Genomic DNA, 19420 nt, shown 5'->3' on the forward strand with positions numbered 1-19420 from the left:
ATCGTAGCCTCGGTTCCCGTAGCAGCGGGAGGCTAACCGTGTGACGTCGTGCTTTCTTCTGTGGCGCGCAACTGGAAAGCGTGAAAAGCTTGTTGCGGTGCGTGAATTATACGGCGCGCGACCGACAAGTTGGTTTTACAAGGTTGTTTGTGAACAGTAGTAAAAATGATGAAGATGAATAAATGAATGAGTTGGAAAATAATTAAAATAAATATAAAAAAAGAGATAAAGAATACATCCCGGCATACAACTGCGCCTTTGAAAATGTGCAGCGACTAAGGAGTTGGAATTTGAAGGAGTGTACAGCTTCTCTAGAGAAATCTTTCTACCTCTTCGAAGAGTTGGGTGACTTAAGAGCGATGAGACCTGAGAATATAGCGTGTTTGCCAGAAGAATTCATCTACACGTTCGCATCAAACGCCATCAATGATGTGTGGGATAAACTGTCTGAGAATATGAAAATGGATGACAAGATTGCCAGTTGCCGCAGATGCCTCCTGCATTATACACCAGGACCCGATGGCAACATAGTTGATGGGACAAATCCTCTGGTGAAAGACTGTCTGGAATGCAACCGTCTCCCTAAAAAATGCTCGCAATATGCACAAAAATATCAGTAAAATTCATTATAATTATATTATAGTTTACACATACAATAAAAATGGAATATTCAATAAAATTATTTATCCATCTACGTGATACAAATTATTACAATTATACCCCAGTTCATACATAGAATTGAAAATGAAATTATTTACATATCCAAAAACACAAAAAAAAAAATAGAATTTGATACAACTATGCAAATATCTTTATAAGTTTTATCTGTTCTCTTCATATAAATTTATCTAGCGGGAAAATGTAAAAATATTATAAATTTTATTCGCTGTAAAATACAAGATGAATAATTGTAAATTTCATTCTTCAATATAATCCTCATTATCATATACATTCTATAAAGTAGTCACAAAAGTAGAAACTCGTCGAAGTCTTTGAGACGATTTAAAAAGCGTAAAGTATAAAAATTTCGTTGCACAACACGTTAGCTCCCCGAAAAAATCAGGTACAGACTAACCCGACTATAAGATTGCGCGAACGGAGAAGCTCGATGAAACTCAACTACCTGCAAAGTAGTGTAGCAATGGGGGTTCTACACGCAGATTCCTGTTACCGACACTTACCGACATTCCCCCCAGACTCAAACCCTTTTCCGCGATGACGTCACAGTCTGCCGTATCGACTTGAGGTCAAAACCGTGCAACCTTACCGACAGTTGTATCGGTCGACGGTAAAAATCGCACTGCTTTACCAACAATTCTTATCGGTCAAAGGTCAAAATCGTGCTGTCTCACCGACAATCTTACCGACCGAAGGTCAAAGTCTTTATGAAGTGCTCGTCTGCCAACGGTAGAGGGTGCAGCGGGGGCGAGAACTTTTTCACCGTCCCGCATTCTTTTCCCACGATAGGACTGCTGATGTGTAACATTAACCACTCCAAATTCCTTTCCCACCGTAGGACTGCTGATGTGTAACTTCAACCACCCCACATTCTTTTCCCACGTTATCAACCACGCGACATTCCAAAATTAATGGTACTGAGAATTGTTTTTCACTTACTCGGATGCCGGTTTGATATCAACCACATAACATTATTTTTGGCTTGGAACTGCCATGTGAACTCAACAATGAATTTTGAACGGGTTCAGTCAAGACCAGAGTGCAAGGTCGACCTATAGCCGCGGTACATTCAGAGCCATGGATCTGCGGTGTTGGGTTACTGTCGCTCTGAGAATGCTAAAAGGTACGCGCGCATACACAAACATACGTACAGCTGCCCTATAAAAAGGACGCTCATCACTGCAAACGATCATTAAGTCACAACTTGTCAAGTAAAGGTGAGGAAAAAGCTTAAGATGGAATCCGTAAAGTGTTTGAGATCGATCGATATTATGGAATCGGTGTACAAAATCTTGGACAAATCATCATCGACGGCAGAGATTCAGAAATGGATAAAATTTGGAAGTCACAATATTCGGCTTGTGAACAAAATTTTGCGAAAGGTTTCATCGATTGGAGAAAAGATGAAAATTATCACAACGATCGGACTCTTGAAAGCGCTGACGGAAAAATTCAAATGTCTTCAGAAAACGGGTGGAGGTCCGCGGAAAGTAAGAAGAAGCGATCGAATTTACTGGGAAGATTTGAAATCATCTTTCGAGGGGAGAATTCGAACTGGATTCATCGGCAATTTGAAGCATAAAGATGTGGAGAGATTTCTAGAAGACGCAAAGGTACTAGCTGTGACGAGACTAAAAAACGCTTTGAAGAAAGACAGGAGCTTGAAAGCCAACGTTATCCTGGCTTGTAAATTTGAAGTTGGAGAAGATGATGGAAGAGATCAAATTTTTTAATACGAGAAATGAAATCATCCTCCAGACAACAGATATCAACAAATGGTTCATCGAAAATGTGACGGAGCGTTTGTTGAAAAAGGTGTAAGATTTCCAGGAAAAGGATTCAGGCTGGTCGCTGACTGAAATACTCAATTTGACTGTGAATATCAACAAGTACGTGCCACTACGAGGTAGTGTGTTTACTAGGGTGGGCCAAAAAAAATGAGTATTTTTTTTTTACTTCATACTCTATGGTCCTATGTCTCTAGACAGAAACACCATTTCGAAATTTGAGTAGCTTAATGGCCTTTCGATTAACGTTTATGGTATAGACCAAGGTGATCGGAAAAAAGTGAAATAGTACCGATTCACCTGAGTTAGAATGAGTCTGATAAACCTGTAATTCATCGTTTGGCTATAGAAACTGAAATCACTGACGATGACGATAATGATGTTGATATGGAAAATTATAAACAAAATAGAATCTTTCATTTTACTTGTGTTCGAAATCTGTCTCGATTAACAAGATCTCAAATTTTTAAGCATAAATGTCGTACTTGGTCATGTGATAGATGTTCGACTCACCTTCATTCTGAAAAGTGTTTGACAAAGCACAATGTAGATTGCATGAATTTAAACAAAACCAAAGTTATTCTACCTACAGATGGGGAAAAAATACTGGAATTGAAAAATTTCAAGCACAAAGAAACCGTTCCATTCTGCATTTACGCGGATCTCGAATGTTTACTGGAACCTACGCTCAAAAAGATGGGTATAAGAACAATTTATCAGAAGCATCTTCCGTATAGTATAGTTTACTATCTACATTGTGCGTTTGACGATTCGCTTTCAAAATTCAAAATCAATCGTGGAAAGACTTGCATTCAATGGTTTATGAATGAGTTAGCGGAATTGGCACATTCGTTAAAAGTTTATTTCAAAACTGTTGTACCAATGGAACCGCTCAATTCCAATCAAATCAACGAATTTCATTCAACAACAGTGTGTCACATTTGTGAAAAACCGTTAACACTCACAGACGTGAAACATCGTGATCACTGCGATTTCACGGGAAAGTACCGTGGTGCTGCTCATCAAGGTTGCAATCTAAATTACCAAAATTCGCACGCTATCCCAGTGATATTCCACAATCTGTCGGGTTACGATTCACATTTTCTGATCAAAGCACTGGCTAAATCGTTCGAGGGCACAATTAAGCTTCTACCCGTACAAAGAAAAGTACATTTCTTTTACAAAATATGTCAAGGAGACAGATATCAAGTTTAGACTCGTAGATTCGTACCGTTTTATGCCCAGTAGGCTTGAAAAATTAGTAACGTCTCTCGGTGATGATCAAAAATCAATCACACGAAAATTTTATCGTAGCTCAGATAAATTTCAGTTATTGACCAGAAAAGGAGTGTTCCCGTACGGATGCATAGACAGTTGGGAGAGCTCGAGAACAGACGGCTACCATCCAAACAACAATTTTACTCAAAACTAAATGATCGGGATATATCAGACGACGACTATGCACATGCATGTCAAGTTTGGCAAACTTTTAACGTTCAAACTTTGGGAGAGTATTCGGACTTGTATTTACAGACGGATGTCAGTAGTATGTATACGAAAGTTCAAAATCAAAAAATGGCGGCGTGCCGGCTCCCTCCCACCGCCCTCCCGGGCAGCCGGTATATTACCACCACTATAGCAAGCCTTTCCCAATGACGTCACCAGTATAATCGCCATTTCGATTTAGCCAGACGAGCAGCCATTTTGATTGTTGCTCAGCCGGATGAGCAGCCATTTTGATTTAGCCGGATGAGCAGCCATTTTGATTTAGCCGGATGAGCGGCCATTTCGATTTTTCATCGCCCGACGGTTTGATAATATGATTTTCGCTATGACGTCACCAGTATAATCGCTCGATTTTGCCGTCTGACGAGCAGTCATTCAGACAGCGGCCATTTTGATTTTTTCCTAGTTTTGCCGTGTGACGAGCTGCCATTTTGATGGCGGCCATTTCGATTTTTTATGACGTCACCAGTATAATCGACCGATTTTGCCGTCTGACGAGCAGCCATTTAGACAGCGGCTATTTTGATTTTTGCTTAGCCGGATGAGCAGCCATTTTGATTTTTTATCGTCGGACAGTTTGATAATGTTATTTTCGCTATGACGTCACCAGTATAATCGACCGATTTTACCGTCTGACGGCGGCCATTTTGAATTTTGCTCAGTCGGATCAGCAGCCATTTTGATTTTTATCGTCAGACAGTTTGATGATGTGATTTATTTCTTGGTCGGATGAATAGCCATTTTGATTTTTCGCCGTTACCCGTAAACTTTCGCGCTAATAGTTTGCCCCAGGCGAAAAATAATATTTTCCACGTACTTCGAATACATTCTTTTGCGTTAATCGACCGGCTGGCGACATCGCAATTGGATAGACAGGGAATGTTGATGACGATCCGTAAACTTTCACGCTAATAGTTCACCCCCAGGGCGAAAATAATATTTTCGATATACCATTTTGATTTTTCACCGTTACCCGTAAACTTCCACGCTAACAGTTTACCCCCTCGATTTTTCGCCGTTACCCGTAAACTTTCGCGCTAGTAGTTTGCCCCAGGTGCAAAATAATATTTTTCACGTACTTCGAATACATTCTTTTGCGTTAATCGACCGGCTGGCGACATCGCAATTGGAAAGACAGGGAATGTTGATGACGATCCGTAAACTTTCACGTCAATAGTTTGCTTTTACTATCACTCTCCCAAGTTCTTACGATCTATCTGCATATATTAACTCAACGCATCCGATGCAGACTCATCAGTCTTACACGATACGTGCAAGTCAAAAGTTCATCAAAGTTCTGCAAATATCAGCGTTAAAGTCATGGCCGCTGAAACATACTCATATATCGTCAAAACGATGGAGAACGCGCACGATTTGTTGGGCGAGCTGCATCCTCAGCAGGAGAATGATGACGTCTTCCAGCATTGGATTGACGTTGGAATGGGAAATCTCCAATTTCTGCGTGATGTTTCCAAGCGACCGAGAACGAGCATAGGTGCAAAACTGCAAATTCAGCACACAATCACGGTCGTACAATCCTGGATAGCAAAGATTCGGCAACAGCTGAGGCAGCGACAGCAGCGGCGACAGCAGCAGCAGCACGCCGTAGTAATTAGCGCGAACATCGGTGGCCCTGCGAGCGTGCAGTGGGACGAAGTCGAAAGTGCTTTCGCCAACCGGATCCGAACGGGAGTTGTAACGAATCTCGGGCATAAAAATTTGGACACCTTTTTCGACGACGCGCAACGGATCATCGTTAAGCGATTGAGGCTGGTACTGCGCGCGGAGGGTAATGTGAAGGTTAACCTCACATTATCGTGCAAATCCAAAAACATAAAGCACGAGGGGATTGCGGAAGAAGTTAAAAGCTTCAACACCGCCAACATCGCGATCCTCTCCTCGAGCGATACCGACGGTTGGTTTACACACGCAAGTGCCGATCTACTTGTGAAGGTTGAGGATTTTGAACAACGCGATTCTGGGTGGAGCATGATCGAGATCCTCAATACTGCTGTAAATATCAGCCGGTACCAGCCTCTCGCTGCGGGACTTTCGACATTCGTTGAGCTGCCCAAAGACATTCAGCGGAAGAGAGCGGTGGTGAACGTGAAAAACAAAGATGAAAGATGTCTTCTCTGGTCCATCACTGCAGCACGCCACCCGACCAACACCAATACCGATAGGACTCTCCATTATCGCCGCTTTATCTCCGAGTTGAACTGTACAGGTATCAAATTCCCTGCTACTCTACATAATGTGAAAAAGCTTGAGAGATTGAATAATTTGCGAATCAATGTATATGGGATAGAATCTCAAACTTTTTCAGATCATGCAAAATCAAATAACAGCGTCATCGTGCCAATTTATTTGAGCGATGATTTAACTACCGCGAACTTTGACACGATTCATCTTTTGATGGTTGGAAGTAACCCAGAAATTGATATGGCTCGCGAGTTGACACTAAGATTCCACTTTGCTTGGAATAAAGATCTTTCGGGATTGGTGAGCAAACAATTGTCTGATCATAATGGTCAACTATTTTCATGCGACAGATGTTGTGCTACTTTACCGTGAAACATGCCTACGATAATCATCGGCAAGATTCTATTATGCTGAATGAAGTACGCATGGAATTTCCCGAGTCGACGGATTTAGCATTTCCAAATTTTCGGAACAAGAGTACCGTCCCATTTGTCGTTTACGCCGATCTCGAATGCATATTAGAGTCTATACCGATTAGCGAATTCCAAAATCACGTTTCAACCCGTAAAACATGTGAATTTCGAAAGCACATCCCGCACGGTGTAGCGTACTATGTGCATTGCGCGTACGATGAGACTTTATCGGAGTTCCACAGTAAACGTGGCGTTGATTGCATAGATTGGTTCATGCGGCAGCTTAAAGATTTATCGATTAAAGTAGAGTCACGCGTCAAAAACATAATTCCGATGGAGTCTCTTACCCAAGTGCAACACGATCGCCACATGCGCGCGAAGAATTGCTACATTTGGGAAAAGCCGTTACCCCTGAGGAGAAGAAGTGCCACGACCACTGTCACTTCATGGGTAAATATCGTGGTCCTGCTCATAATCGGTGTAATTTGAATTTCAGAGAGTCGCACACAATTCCAATAGTTTTCCACAATTTGTCCGGTTACGATTCTCACTTTTTAATAAAATCCCTTGCGTCAACTTTTTCCGGTGAAATTACCTTGCTACCCGTAAATAAGGAAAAATATATATCCTTTACGAAACGCGTTGATGGGACGATGATGCACTTGAGATTCATCGATTCGTTCCGATTTATGGCTAGCAGCATCGTTAAACTTTCCAAATATTTGAATGATGCAGACAAGCCCAGAACACATAAATTTTATAATAATCCGACTCAGTTCAGTTTGATGACCCGCAAAGGCGTTTTTCCCTATGAATACGTCGATTGTTGGGGGAAACTCGATGAACCGCGATTACCTGCAAAGAAGCATTTCTACTCGCATCTCTGCGATGCAAATATTTCAGACGCCGATTACGAGCACGCTAAAAATGTTTGGGGGGAATTTCATTTAGAGTCATTGGGCGGCTATTCTGATTTATATTTAAAGACCGACGTTCTTTTACTTGCCGATATTTTCGAAAATTTTCGCGCTAGCTGCTTCAAAACGTACGATTTAAATTCGTTGCACTACTACACTGCACCGGGACTTGCTTTTGACGCGATGCTCAAACATACCAATGTAACTTTGCAACTTTCAGACAACCACAAAATGGTGTTACTTATTGAAAGAGCCATTCGCGGCGGCGTAGCGCAATGTTCTAATCGACACGCTCGGGCCAATAATAGATTCATGGGATCAGATTTTGATCCAAACAAAGCGGAATCGTATCTCACGTATTTTGACGTAAATAACCTGTACGGAGCGGCTATGAGCGTGCATTTCCCAGTCGGCTCGTTCGAGTGGGAGTATCAGCACATTGATATAACAAACCATCCGGACGATTCGCCGATCGGTTACTTTCTGGAGGTAGATTTGGACTATCCTGCAGAACTCCACGAGGATCACAAAGACTTGCCTCTTTGTCCCGAGCATTTTACTCCTCCAGGTGGTAAAAACGCCAAACTCGCGACCACCCTCCACCCCAAAACAAAGTATATATTGCAGTATAGAAATTTGAAGCAGTGTTTGAGTTTAGGATTGGAAGTAACGAAAGTCCACAGAGTATTAAAGTTTGCACAATCTCCATGGCTCGAACCTTACACCACGCTCAACACGGACATGCGCAAGTGGTCTAGGTATGAATTTGAAAAAAACTTTTACAAACTCATGAATGACGCGGTGTTCGGCAAGACTATGGAAAACGTAAGAAATCATGAAGATGTAAAATTGGTCACAAAATGGGAGGGACGAGCTGGTGCGAGAGCGCTTGTTGCCAGGGCAAACTTTTACAGCTGCACCGTATTTGGCGCTGATATGGTCATCATTGAAATGAATGGCGTCAAAGTTCACTTCGCTAAACCTATTTACGTCGGTGCATCGATTCTAGATCTGTCAAAAATCATTCTTTACGATTTCCACTATAATTATGTGAAATCCAACTTTTCGAACAGCGAGGTCAAATTGTTGTATACCGACACAGACTGCCATATTTATCAATTTAACGTATCAAACATCTACGATATCATCAAACGTGATGTGGATACAATGTTTGATACCTCTCACTATCCGCCCGACAATGTGTATGGCATTCCGCTTGAAAACAAGAAACGACTAGGGCTAATGAAGGATGAAAACAATGGTGAAATTATGACAGAGTTTGTGGGACTGCGAGCAAAGCTGTACACATTTACTACGATGGGCGGGGATGGGGAAAAAGTGAGTAAGCGCGCCAAGGGTGTAAAAAATTCTTCAATAAATAGCATCACGTTTGATGATTATAAGCGCTGCCTGATGGCTTACCAAGAGTTGACCCTCCCCCAGTGTTTGATACGAAATAAGGAACATGAAGTAAGCACGATCGTAAAAAAAAAATTGGCTCCCAGTTGGCAGGATGATAAGCGGCAATTGATACCTGGATAGACCGACACCCTACCTTGGGGGTTTGTCCCAGCCCCCAATAGCTATAGGATAAAACTGCAGACCTAGAATTATTGTGAATATTTACGTTTGACGCCTCGGGCGATCCGCCATCATGCGGAAACGATTTGGACTGGATTTGAAAATGTGAATTCATATACTTAACATATATTTATTTATTTATTCATTATCAATATATTGAGAAATTATTCGTTTTTATTCATTTACCGCGAGAAAAGTTTTCAGAAAATGAAAAAAAGTTTTCCGAAAACTTTTTTCCCATTTGATTAACACGTAAAAAAAGTTTTCAGAAAATGAAAATAAGTTTTCTGAAAACGAAAAAAAGTTTTCTGAAAATGAAAAAAGTTTTCTGAAAACGATGTTACGGGGTAGATTTCGTAGGCTCCGATGAGCGGTAATCGGAGCTTACCCCACGCCCAGCCAAGGTGTTATTTGGCTATTGTAGGGTCCGTTCACGTCGACTATGCACTCGCGTGCTACTACTCCCAATGCAGGAAGGGAATGGAATAAAAAGGGATCGGTATTAAGGGAAGGTAAACGATTTGAAGTATATGATTATTTATTAGTGGTCAATGCAACGGAGTCGGTCAAGGGAAAAAGGGTATGGTCTTGGTTTAGAGGGATAGGTGTCTTGCTTGAGTGCTGGGATGGATCTGCCTGCTTCTGCCGGATGTAGCAGGCAAGCTAGCCGCGAGTTACAGGAGAACCTGCTGACTCGCGAACGATAAGGGTAGACTACAGAGCGTAAGGTAACTAAGAGCGTGGGAAAGGAATATGAAGTCTGGAGGACGTAACACGCCCCCCCTTGGGGAAGAACATTCGGTGAGGGTACGAAATAGAATGTTCGGAAGGAAGCGGAAGGCCATGAAACGTAGTGACTCACTTACAGAATATTACAAAAAAAGGTCTTAAAATCTAGCGCCTAGATGTTAGTGCGCGTTTAAGTGGGTTAGTGTACATTTGAATAAAAAAAAAATTTTATAAATGACATCTTATCGTACTGAATCACTTACAGAATATTACAAAGAAGGGTCTTAAAATATAGCGCCTAGATGTTAGTGCGCGTTTATGTGGGTTAGTATACATTTGAATAAAAAAAAAAAAATTTATAAATGACATCTTATCGTACTGAATCACTTACAGAATATTACAAAGAGGAGTCTTGAAATATAGCGCCTAGATGTTAGTGCGCGTTTAAGTGGGTTAGTATACATTTGAATAAAAAAAATTTATAAATGACATCTTATAAATGTGGTGGTATATATGATAGATATTGTATATATGATAGATATTGTGTATGTTTTAAACGAAACTTATGCAACGTGCTGATGATTATATTATAGCGGCAGATTATTATGGGCAGAATAAGGCAATGAAAGAATATAATTGCTAATAGCGGAGGGCTTAGCGCCAAACTTCGAGTGGTTCGGAGCTATCGTTAAGGCTTCGCTCAAGGAGCAATTTCCGCGGCTTAGGTATGCCTAGTTCCGTCATTTCAATTTCCGATTTGGTCCGGAGCAGCGACGAAGAGCGAGTAGGCAGGTCATCGGGAAATGGTATTATTTCTAGGTGCGGGTGGTGGATGGCATGGCGCGTAGGAATTTGGGGTTTTGTACGACGCGGGTGAGGGATATGTTTAAGGCTGGAAATAGTTTGTTCTGGTGATAGAATTTTAGGTTGGACGATACCTTTTTGGGCTGAGGGGATAGCGTCTACTAAACTGGACAGGTCAAGTTCGTATTCGTTCAAGCGTCGGTCCAGGTCAATTAGTCGGTTAAGTGTGCCAATTTCAATTTATTGAAATGGACGATTTTAGTTTTTCGGGGGGTAATCCAAATTTCAGCGTTAATATTGTCAATTATACGTTTAATCGTATACACTCCTTTATAGTGGTCGTCGAATTTGGATCGGGTTTCGTTCAGTAGATAGACCTTTTGACCTGCTTCGAAATTTTGGCTGTTGACGTTACGGTCGTAATACGTCTTGGAACGATGCTCTGCTTGTTGTAGGTTGGACGCGGCAAGTTTTCGTATGCTGCATAGATTAGCGATTAAGTCTAGAAGGAAGGAATCGTAGGAACGAGTATACGCGCTGGCAGGGTTCGCGTCTGTTGGGAGTCTGGCTTGAGAGCCAAAAATTAGTTGGTGGGGGGTGAAGTTAGTACCTTCGTGCTTCGCGGTGTTATAACAAAAAATTGCAAAGCGGATGTAATCGTCCCAGTCTTTACCAGCATCCGTGTAGTGTTTGATGTGCTCAGTGAGAACAAGGTGACTGCGTTCTAGCGATCCGTTAGACTGTGGGCGGTAAGCTGTGGTTCGTATTTGCTTAATTTTGAAAAGTTTACAAAGATGTTTGATGACTGTGCTCATAAAATTCTGTCCTTGGTCTGTGAGTATTGCTCGAGGAGCACCGTAACGTGTAATGTATTCTTTTGCGAATGCTGCGCCTATAGTTTTGGCGGTGGCATCAGGTAAAGGGATGGCGTCCAGGAATTTTGTCAAATTGCATTGTATCGTCAAAAGATATTTGTTGTTCGATTTAGTAAGGGGTAGAGGTCCAACAATATCTAATGCCACTTTGTCGAATGCATCGGCAGGCGTGTCCGTTATCATCATTGGCAATTTGGTTTTTACTCTGACCAATTTTTTTCTTTGGCAACTCTCGCAAGTTCTTATGGAATCTTGGATTTGTTCTTTCATACGGGGCCAAAAATACTTTTGTCTAATGCGGTTATATATTTTAGTGACACCTTGATGACCGCCGATCAACGATTCGTGGCATTCTCTGATTATTTCTTGTCGTAAACATTCGTCTGGGATGACAGTCGTGTTTCGACAAAGGATGATTCGAATTTCTAAGTCTGCGAAAATATAGGATAGAAGTTTTCGGATAACGCGAGGATCGAGAGCGTCTAAGCTGTCATCGGTTATCGGGAGGGCAAGAGACTTTAGGTTTGAATCGGCTAAAGCCGTTTTCAGTTTGGACAATAGCTTGAAGATATCGTATAGATTGCTTTTATCTGAGCCTTTTGTTTTCAATACTAGGGTGAAAATACGTCGACTATTGTGCTTAGATTCAATGATATCAAATTTTCGCGGACGAGGCCTCATTACTATTTTTGGGTCAACCATATTCTCGCCGGCAAGTTGGGCTGGTATACCTTTGATCCAAGCGCAGTCTGTCGATATGAAGTGCGCATAGTTGGCTTTGAGCATCAAAAGTCCATCATTGGTATCTTTGACATTGTCCGATACTGGTATGTCGTCCAAGTTGTCAATAAAATATGCGAAACCGTGAGGGTCATTAATTTGATCATCGTTAGTGTTGAGAGCACTGTCATGGTTATGGTCAGTAATTTCCATATGGGAGTCGAATTGTTGAGTGCACGTATAGTATTCAGCGTCTGTGAGCAAGTCGGAACTTTCGTCGTTATCAGAGGTGGGCGGGAGGGGCGAGGGGGGAGGGGAACAGGAGTGTAAGGAAGGGTTCGTCGGCCTGGAAGTAGCGGGGGGGTATCTCCTAGCGGGACGCGGAGGCCCGACAGGGGAGGGCATGATGACGTCAGTGGGTGGGGGTAGAGGTGGAATCGGACGAGGTGCTGCAGGTTTAGTCGGACGTTCCGATTCCTTTCGCAGATGGCGGCGGGGGGGTAATCCAGATGTGGAAGGGACAGGGTCAGGGAGGTTAGTATAAACGGGTGGGGGTGTAATGCAGGGGCGCGCGGTGGCAGGAAGCGGAGAGTCGAGGCGGCAAACGGTGATTCTTATTTTCGAATTTTTGAAAACGTAATGGATCATTCTGCGTACCGCGCTCCATTCTAATTTGTAAAGTCCGCAACCTATCAATGGTATCGAGACGGATGTTACGCCATCTTCTTGCAAGGTTTTCCTAAAGTTAACCAAGGTGTCAAAAAAAACGTGGGGCAAAGGTTTGTCGCTGTATTTGGACTTCGTAACTAGGTTATAGATTTTCCGGTTTCCATGTACCACAGAAATAACGTCAGTCACAGTCGGGTCGAATTCTCTAAGTTGTTCGCGGTTTATGAATCTACGTTCTGTCAGTTCTGGAGCGATTCCTTTTGACATTTGGCAGTCAGCCGATATGCAATGAGCCAGGTTATCCTTTTGCTGTAATAGGTCAGCTTTTATTTCTTTGATACGTCTATTACGCATGAGAGGAAAAGTTTCGCTTTCCATGAGGAAATCGCTATAAGCAGGGCCCGGTAAATCGGTGGTTGGACAAAGGTCATCGGTTCCTGATTCAGTTTCTGGGGTCTGTAAGTCATCCGAGCTAAGGGAAGAATCTGAAAAATAGCTCAGGTATGGTCTTTTATGAGGCCCAGGATTTGTTGAAGAATTTGTTTTGCGATGGCGTTTAGGTTGGTGATGTTCTGAGATCGGTGCCGGGGTAACGAGGGGGGTTTTGAGCAACGGAGTTTCTTTATCGCTGAACTCATCGTCGGAGAGATCAGAGGAATCAGAGGCATCAGAGGAGTATATCATCTTACAGGGTTGTGAGATTTTAGGGTGTTTCAGTGGAGCTGGGTTGGTGGACTCGTCTGTGGTCTGTCGAGGGCGTCTGGGGTACTGATGAGTCTTTTTAGTGCGTTTTTTTGGTTTATCGCTAGAGGCTTCAATCGTTGGACGGGGGCGTTTTGCATCTATGGGAAGAATTTGAGCGGTGTCGGGCGGTGCGTTCCTGGACAGAGCATCAGCGTTGGTATTAGATTTTCCGGACTTGTATTTCGTATCGAAGTCGTACTCTGCTAGTTCTAAGCTCCATCGTAATAAACGGGAATTAGGCTTCTTGACGCTTTTTACCCATTTGAGTGGCTCGTGGTCTGTTATTAAAGTGAACTTCTGACCATAGATGTAGGGGCGGAAGTGATTCATACTCCAGTAGGCGGCTAAGAATTCTTTATCAGGTACCGAGTAGTTTAATTCAGCGGGCTTGAGGGCTCGGGATGCGTATGCTACCGGTAGGTCGGCACCGTCTTTATCTTGACTGAGAACTGCACCTATCGCGAATTTTGACGCGTCTGTAGTGAGCGTGAATGGTTTGTTGAAGTCCGGGTGTTGTAGAATTGGTTCTTTGCATAAACAATCGCGTAAGGTTTCAAAGGCAGACTGGTGTTCGGACGTCTAGATGAAAGGGGTATCCTTCTTCGTTAAATTGTTAAGGCATTTAGCAATTTTTCCAAAATTTGGAACAAATCTTCGGTAATAACCTAAAAGGCCAAGGAACTGTCTAACGTTTTTGGAACTTTTGGGGACAGGATACTCTTTTACAGCTATTAATTTACCAGGGTCAGGTTTTACTCCTGACTCAGTTATGAGGTGTCCGAGGTAAACGACTTCCTTGCGCAAGGATTCGCACTTGTTTGGCTGAAGAGTTAAACCAGCAGCGGTTAGTCGCTTCATTAATTTCCAAAATTTAATTTCATGTTCTTGCAAGTTTCGAGCGTAAATAACTATGTCATCTAAATATACGAACATCTCGTTGCCTTGTAGGCCTAGAAGGACTTGGTCCATGAGCCTTTGAAACGTGGCGGGGGCGTTCTTTAGTCCGAAGGGCATACGAGAAAATTCATAATGGCCTCTAGGTGTCGAAAATGCAGTTTTCGTGCTGTGGTCCGGATGCATGGGAATTTGGTGGAACCCGGAAGCAAGGTCGAATGTGGAAAAGTATTTAGCTGAGCCAAGCTGGTCAAGGATTTCCGTGATATCGGGCATGGGGTATGCGTCGCCGACTGTTTTTTCGTTAAGTTTTCTGTAGTCGATTACCATACGCCATCGTTTATTGCCGTCACTATCCGGTTTTTTTGGAACGATCCACACCGTGGAATTATACGGAGATGAGGAATGTTTAATAAGATTTTGTTTGAGTAGTTTATCAACTTGGGATTCGATTTCGTCTTTGTGAATTTTGGGAAAACGGTATTGTTTGGTATGAATAGGCGTATTGTCCATCGTGGGGATAGTGTGATGAGATAAATTGGTGTGGCCTAATTTATTACCTGGGAGGTAAAAGAGATGGTTAAATTCTGTTACGAGGTTAAATATAGATTGTTTTTCGGTCTCATTCAAATGATCAAGATGTAAGCTGTTCTTTAGGACGTCCAATCTTTCTGACCTACTGTCAGTCAAGAGCACTGTTGCGGCACCGGGACAGGGTGTACTGTCGTCAGGGATAGGAGGATCGGATTGCAGTTGCGCGAGGTCAGTGGACTGGATGGGGCAGAAGGGGGGATTATCAGTCGGTCGCGATGTACGCTTGGCGGCAGAAACAATTAATGAGTTGCTGAGGAGAGGGCCTGGGTGCGAAACGAGGGTTTTGGCGCGGGCATCGCTGGGGTGGTTACTCGATGCAGTGGGCGTAGCGTTGGGCATGACTGTACTCAGTGGCTCGTCGAACTCGTCTAGGGTTACTGTTGGGGGTCTTATCTCTACGGCAGATTCGTTACAATTGAACGCGTACGAGTAAGCGATGCCGTTCTGGTTTTCAACTAACGCTTTACCACATAGAACATTGTTGCCTAAATCGATGCGTTTAAGGTAACCTACTTTAGTGTCTGGGTTCGCAACTATTAGTGGGATGGCTTTTACGGTACGGGCCTGTATTGTAATTACGCGCGTTTTTTCGGGCGCGGACGAGGGTTCATCGAATTTACTAAAGTGGATTGGCAATGAGGATCCAAGCATCACCGAGTTTGAGCTAAAAGAAATAGTTGCTTTCTCTTTTCGTAAGAAGGGCTGGCCTAAGATGCCGTCGTGCGGAATCGGAAACGAGTCAGGGACCAAGTGAAAGGTATGGGATTTATTATTAAAACGTATTTCCGTTTTTGCGATAGTTTGCGTCTTTTTGTCTGTTATACCAGTCAGCGTCAAACGTTCGTCGTTGTTCGTCGTACGAGGGGCCTAACGGAACTTTCTTTGACCAAGTTGACGTCTGCACCGGTGTCAATAATAAATGTAGATATTTTTATTAGCTCGGGGGTGTCGATCGAAATTAGTGGAGGGTCAGCTGAAGCTGTTATGAGGATATGACTTGAAGATCGGAACGCTAGTTGTTTGCATTGCTCGCGGGCGCATTCTCCCCGCGGGCGATGTTCCCGTTTAAATGTTCATTTGAGCCTGCATTGCCTTGGTTATTACGCGGAAAGGATCTACATCGGTCTACTGTGTGGCCTCTGCGATTACAATTGTCGCAGTGCAGTTCTTGGTTTACGTTGCATTCATTGTGGAAGTGGCCCATTCTGCGACATTTGGTACAATATCTTTTACTTTGCAAACGGTGACATTCCGTGATGGAGTGACCCTGGTGGTTACAAAATTGACAAGTGCTGGGCAGAGCATTAACGTGGTCAGCAGAACTGTTGTTCGGATGGAGTGCTTGGGCGTAGGTTCCGGGTTCGGTACGAGGCGCTGGTTGATAAACGTAACCACGTGTGGGCAATAACATCAGGGGGGGGATAGAGGAGGCCGCGGTGGGCACCTGAGACGGAGGAGCAGTATGGGGGGGTAACGGCAGACACATGGGTGTAGAGGGGGTAAAATAATGTGCAGAGAATTGCATCTGACGGTTAATTAGCTCGGCTTCTTCACCTTCGGCGGTGCTGACGGCAGTTTCGAAGGTTGGTAATGGTCTGATAGTAGCGATTCTCCACTCCAATTCTGGCCGAAGCCCTCTAATAAACGATCTAGAGGTATCCTTCTTCAGATCGTTCAGTAGAAGCGTTGCTAAGTCTGGTGGGTGTTTGGCTATGATCGCTGTGCTTATTTCTTTTGATATTGCTCTTATTCTGCACGAGTAATCTATGATGCGCTCATATGGTTGTTGTGTAATTCTATCTAATTGAGCGGATAACTGGCGTATGGGGATATCCGGGCGGTATGCTCGGCTAAGGGCAGTTATGAGGTCCTCGACGTCATTACAGTTAATGCCTATTAAATATTGAGATGCGGGGCCTGTCACCTTTGATTGCGCAAATTTGGCGAAAGTCATTTTATCCGAAGCTTTTATAAGAGTCTCTACGTGACGTAATTGTTCTACAAATGAGTCAAAGGGCATGTTGTGGCCGTCAAAAGGGGGGATTGTCGGCAAGACATCTTTTACTGACCAAAAATTTGAACCGGTTTCGTTAGTTGGTGCCATGTCGATTTAAGCAGGGTATTGCAAGTACAGGAATAAAAATATCAACCTCATACTGAGACTTAGAATAGACTTACAGGGCGAAGGTAAACGCAAAAACAGAGTACAGCATGGTTCTAGGCAGCTGGACGCAGGTGAAACTTGAAGAGGCGATACACGTCATGCGTCGGCACGAGGAGGGTATAGATGAGGTACTCCGTGGCGTGTTGATAAATAAGTGTGGTAATCCAGGTCTTAGGGCGATGTCACTTTCGGGTCCAGGTTCTCGTCTCAACAGAGTTGCAGGAGTCCGAATGAGCGGGAAGGGTCCATTCAATATTTGTCGGTTCGAAGGGTGATGTGTTCAGATGCGGTGTGCGGCTTAACTTGGCTATCGCACTGAATTTCCACTCGCTACACAGTTATTCGACGTCGTACGTATCGATGAATTTCAATAGTACCAAAATGTGACGGAGTTATTGAAATTGGGGACTGTTTGCAGAGCCTGTGTCCGTGGCGAGTTGAATAGGTTCTGCATGCCTGTCACAGTACCTCGTGGGCCGGAGTTCGTTCGTAACACGGCTATCACTGATTGATACGGCGTTAGAAATTTTGAGCACTGAACACTTTCGTAGAAAACATGCAGCACTGCTCTGACGGGTAGGTCGACGGGCAAAACCGCTGCCACCAAAATGTTACGGGGTAGATTTCGTAGGCTCCGATGAGCGGTAATCGGAGCTTACTCCACGCCCAGCCAAGGTGTTATTTGGCTATTGTAGGGTCCGTTCACGTCGACTATGCACTCGCGTGCTACTACTCCCAATGCAGGAAGGGAATGGAATAGAAAGGGATCGGTATTAAGGGAAGGTAAACGATTTAAAGTATATGATTATTTATTAGTGGTCAATGCAACGGAGTCGGTCAAGGGAAAATGGGTATGGTCTTGGTTTAGAGGGATATGTGTCTTGCTTGAGTGCTGGGATGGATCTGCCTGCTTCTGCCAGATAAAGCAGGCAAGCTAGCCGCGAGTTACAGGAGAACCTGCTGACTCGCGAACGATAAGGGTAGACTACAGAGCGTAAGGTGACTAAGAGCGTGGGAAAGGAATATGAAGTCTGGAGGACGTAACAACGAAAAAAAGTTTTCTGAAAATCAAAAAAAGTTTTCCAAAAAATAAAATGTGTAATAATCGTATGGAAAATTGCAGATTATTATCATTATTATTTTCATGGTATCGAGTATGGCTCATGTGCATGCAAAGGAGATAAGTGTGGAAATATTTGTATATTCAAATCTTTTATTGTAATTCGGAAAATACATACAAATTATGTTACATGTTTGTTTTATTTATCCAGCTATTGTGCGAACTATCAAAACCCAACCACTTTACATAGACCCGATTTCCCCCCGTTTGCGTAATACTTTCTCCACAAGATAGCCGTCGGGGTATTTCACTTTGCCGAGCTCCTCCTCGTTAAAGCCCCCCTCGATGGAATGATCTTGATAATCGGTAGGTTTGTACGTCGGTGGATTGGTATTTTTCACCTCACTCACGGTGAATATTTCAGTCGTTCAATTGGGCGTATAGCCTTTTTCGAGTACATTCTTGTACTTGCTGATTCGAACTGGATCGCCCACACTGAATTTTCGCGCTCGATCACTTCGTTTGATTTGCCGAGGCTTGTACACGCTACGATACAGCTGTTTTTCATTCTCCGTGCTAACATCCACCGGTTTCATTCGAATCGTGCGATGTCTGGTGTTGTTGTAGGACTTCATTAAATCAGCCAAAATATTAATCCACTCGTACGATCCTTGGAGAGTGAACCGCTGCCACATTTTATTTTTCAAAGTTCGATTAAAACGTTCGCATATCGACGCCTTTAAGTTGCTAAATGTCGAATACATGTTGATATTGTGTTGCTTCACGAGGGCTTTGAATTCGCTGTTGTAAAATTCTTTGCCGCGATCAACGTGTAGATGTGTAGGTATACGGCTCTGGGTCAGTACAGATTTCATGGCAGCAGTAACATCTTTTCCACTCTTGGACTTTATCGGCACAGCCCACGCGTACTTGGAAAATATATCGATGATTGTTAGTAGGTACTTGTATCCCTTGTTGTGCGAGCTGTATGCAGTCATATCGACGAGATCAGCTTGCCAGGTCTCATCCAGTCCGCGTACATCTACGAATCGGCGCGGATAGTTGCGTCGAGCCTGTCTGTGA

The 19420-nt window shown here is 43.3% G+C and overlaps 1 protein-coding gene across 4 annotated transcripts in view; it reads left to right on the top strand.

The window, feature by feature from the left end:
• The window catches only part of LOC124221964 (dipeptidase 1), a 1639756-nt gene that overhangs the window by 79411 nt on the left and 1540925 nt on the right, over positions 1–19420 (top strand). The window lies entirely within an intron of this gene.

Source organism: Neodiprion pinetum, chromosome 6, assembly GCF_021155775.2.
Source record: "Neodiprion pinetum isolate iyNeoPine1 chromosome 6, iyNeoPine1.2, whole genome shotgun sequence".
Taxonomy (NCBI): Eukaryota; Metazoa; Arthropoda; class Insecta; order Hymenoptera; family Diprionidae; genus Neodiprion; species Neodiprion pinetum.